The sequence below is a fragment of the Sycon ciliatum genome, chromosome 4, assembly GCF_964019385.1.
Source record: "Sycon ciliatum chromosome 4, ocSycCili1.1, whole genome shotgun sequence".
Lineage (NCBI taxonomy): Eukaryota > Metazoa > Porifera > Calcarea > Leucosolenida > Sycettidae > Sycon > Sycon ciliatum.
Genome location: NC_088646.1, coordinates 10842174 through 10846159, shown reverse-complemented (window position 1 = coordinate 10846159; position 3986 = coordinate 10842174). Strand labels below are relative to the sequence as shown.

The following is a 3986-nucleotide window of genomic DNA, read 5'->3' as shown; positions in this document are numbered from 1 at the left end:
TCACTACGCGTGTGAGTCATGTGTGAGTCTGGTGTGAGTGTATGCTGAGTCTTGACTCTTGTGTGAGTGTTTGGTGTTAGCACCGTGGGAACATGGACGGATATCCGGATAGTCTACCAGTGCCAAGAGTGACTACATAATGCAGTGGTAATAGTGATTCCACTCCAATGTTCGTCGTCGACCTGAGTCACCTGACACACAAGCAGGAGACCGTTCCCCTGAACTGTTCAGTTATATGACATGCTCGATACTCTGCTGAACTTGAACAGCGAGTCTAGGTTGAAACCAGAAGAGATGCGTGCAGTTTCGGACTGTTGCAGGTAAGCTTCGGTGCAGATCGGCTGTCAGCTCTCGAAGTATTTCCCTTGTTTGCATCCGTGGCAAGTAAAAAGCCGCAACTCGCTAGGGAGCCGGGCCTCCCATGCCCAGGACAGGGTGTACCAGGTCTAAGTGTATGATTGTTTAGATCCTCCTTTATATTTCTTTAGGGTAAAGGAGGACTCGTACAGCCTCCGGAGGTCATTGCTTGACTCGACCATTACTGGCATTAGTACAGTCATGTAGCAACAATGCGTGAGGCCAAACTCCGTGGCTTAAATATTCGGAGAGACCCCGATGCCCTGATGTCACCACGCAGGCCTGTCCAGCTAGTGGTCTGAGGATTGAATGGGCCATAGATACCACCAGCGGGCAGCCAGAGGGAAAAGAAATACGCGGCGTCTGAGCTGCAAGCATTACATGTATCAAACTGGTATGTTTACTTGTGTGTGTACTGCATCCAGGGTACTGTTCACGTGCTGTTGATTGTACTTATGCACTATACAATGTAATCCATGTACTCATGGCCAAGGTAATCACCAAACAAATGAATACAAGCACATGGCGGTATATCTGAGGTGCACTCTCTATTTATAGGACTGGATTATTATTATTATATGCATTCCCGCGGCAGCGTCAACAGTGCAAGGGCAAGTCGCCCATGCACAAACACAGTCCACACGTTCGCTTATGCTGGACATGGTAAGAGAAGCAGTTGATATAGGAGACATAAAGACAACAAGCACAAACGTAGCTATAAATCCTTTGTGTATAGAATGTTTAAAGTGCATTGAGCGATATTTCCGTGATCTGGGAAAAAGGTGACGGCGCGGTTTCATCGCCGCATCCCTACTTGCAGATCATATCCAGTAGCTGCCTCCATTCGCTTCGAACTGCAGCTACGTCTGATAGGCGCTCCAGATCTTCCAGGCTCTGCAATCGCCCGCACGCAGCTCGGTGGAGGTCGTCGTCGAGCTTCACCGGCAGGGTGATGCGAGGGCGGCCTCTCCACTTGTGGTCATCACATTGAAAGTAGCTGACCATGCTTAGGACGGCGGGGGCATCACTGGGAAGTCGAAGGATATGGCCAAATAGCCTCCATCGAGCTCTGGTGATGATGCGGCTGATCGGCTCTGCCTTGCACCTGTCGTAGAGTGCTGTTGTTGCGATCTTCTGCGGCCAGACAAAGCCGATCAGTGAACGGAGCTGGCCGCGGTGGAATAGGACTGGATACTCTGTGAAAACAAACAGGAGGTACTTGGAAGAACTTACATGAAATCAACAACAGAATACACAAGGAGTATGAACGCTCCAGCCAGTCCAGGTTAACTCTCGCCAGTGACAACATAATGTGCCCACACATAATCTCTTGGTGTTGTCCAATAGCGGGTGTCGTATAGAACTGTGCAACATGTGCTCCGGCATGTGCAGCAGCACGTTGATGTACATCTTGCGGAAGTGTTTCTCGTCTGTAGGTTATGGCAAGATGACGACTCTTGCCAGTCTTGGTCGCTGCAATGTATTTTTTTCTTTTTTTCACAGCTTGTCGTAAACCTAGGAGGCTATGGTCAGGTTATAGGTAGGCCATTGTCGATGGAGGTCAGGCGGGTAAGTCGCTGCAGCTGCGGATCATCTGATCTTAGCTTGGCAATCTAGTTTCTGCCTGCACATCGTTGGAGAATTGGCAGCATGTGCGTTTGTTTTGGCTTGCCTCACCAAGGTAACGGGCGGCGGCTAAATTCTTGATGTGAACATTGCATGACGAGAGTAGCACAAGGATGAAAGTATAGGCACAGTTCAGGCGTACATGTACGCATGTCACCTCGGACACACTTGCCCCCTTCTGGCCATGTCTTGCCTAAATGCACCTAGTCCATATCCCCTATCCATTGTTTTCCTTTCTTCCAGTTACACCTTTACTTTCTGCTCTGCTCAGTTTACTTTTTCTTTTCCGCTCGTCCCTCTTGATATTTCCAGTACTGTAGAGGCAACTAATACAAAAGAGAAAGACTAAGGAACTACAAGTTACGCTATACTGTCCACTAACACCACCAGTTACTTAACAATCAGCTCATGCGATAACATTGCACGACACTGACCGACGGTACTGACGTTCTACAACTAACTGGCTAACAGCTCTAGCACAGTTTGGATGCGCACTCCAACAGTTCCTTAGTCTTTCTATTTTGTATAAATTAAACCTTGGCTCTCCATCTGAGTCCATTCCTGTAGAGGCAACGAAATGAAATAATGAAAACCAAACAAAACCAGACACGGGGGACCGACCATTGAAGTACCTGAGGTCGACAGTTATCTAAAGACTTACCAGGTCTTTCAGCAAAAGCAAAACCACCAGAAGGGACAACCAGGGTTGCACAACACTGAACAGGGGTGAAATGTTTAGATAGCCTACGGGGTCTAGCCCAGCCGAAAGACGAGCTCGCATTGTACAGCAAGATGGTCAGAGATGTTGCCGAGGACTGCGAGGAGACAGTACTAGTGACACACTAGAGACAGTACTAGTGACACACTAGTACTGTCATTAGCTATTGCGATTTGGATGCCATGATGGCGGTTTGGCAGTCACGCCGCTCACTCACCTTCCTCTTATCTGCAACCACATGACTTCTAATGTTGTTTCCAAAGCGCTCCTGTGGGTGTAGATAGGTCCTGTCCAGGTCAGAGCTACAGAGAGTACAGTACAAAGATAAGGCTTGGTGCCACCTTTCCTCCCACACTACCGTGAATACACTACAGTGTCACCACAACGCTACACTACAGTAAAAAAAGTGCACTTCTGCACTTCGACAGCATACGTACAATCATGCAGTTCAATATTCAACGGATCAGTCGGGAAGTGAACTGCCTGAAAAGAGAAAAAGAATGCCAGCCCAACCAGGACTTGAACCCGGGACCTTGCTTGTCATGACAATGCTCCAACTATCAGTTCAGTAGTGTTCAATCTTGTCGTCATAATGCCTGTACATGAAAGATAGCATGACCTTTCTCCGTGTGCGTTTTGGGGCAGGGAACAGCGAACAAGCATGTGGGATGGCTTGGTGGTCGGTATTGCAGACTGCATGCTACATCATTCGCATACCTGTACATCCCCTGGTTCTACTTGTGTGTGGATACTGTGCGTGTGTGCGTGTATGTGTGCATACTGTGCGTGTGTGCGTGTATGTGTGCATACTGTGCGTGTGTGCGTGTATGTGTGGATACTGTGCGTGTGTGCGTGTATGTGTGGATACTGTGCGTGTGTGCGTGTATGTGTGCATACTGTGCGTGTATCTGTGCATACTGGTGCATGCCATTTCAAAGATCTTAGATGGTAGTTTTTCTTTAAAGACGATCAATTGGATCATGATCAGTATTGACACAAAGGTCCGAATCATGCTGGGGATAAACAAACAAATCACAGAGTTGAATATCAAGGGCTCACCGATTCGTATTGAATGTGTGATTGAGCATGCGGGCGCCAACAACACACACACACACACACACACACACACACACACACACACACACACACACACACACACACACACACACACACACTGCAGCAATTGATGATATCGCAAATCAAACAGTGGTTAAGGTGTGACCATATACTCGGCTAATACCTAATAGCGACGTGTTCGCTCTCGGTTTCAGCCACACAAAACACA

General features: G+C 48.0%; 1 long non-coding RNA gene across 1 annotated transcript; it reads right to left on the bottom strand.

The window, feature by feature from the left end:
* Positions 1-890: 890 nt before the first annotated feature.
* On the bottom strand, positions 891-3211 carry LOC135814443 (uncharacterized). The gene is made up of 2 exons (XR_010553187.1): positions 2919-3211; positions 891-1553 (listed from the first exon to the last, which is right to left on the bottom strand). It is a non-coding gene; the product is annotated as an uncharacterized LOC135814443 (long non-coding RNA).
* Between the last annotated feature and the right edge of the window lie 775 nt (positions 3212-3986).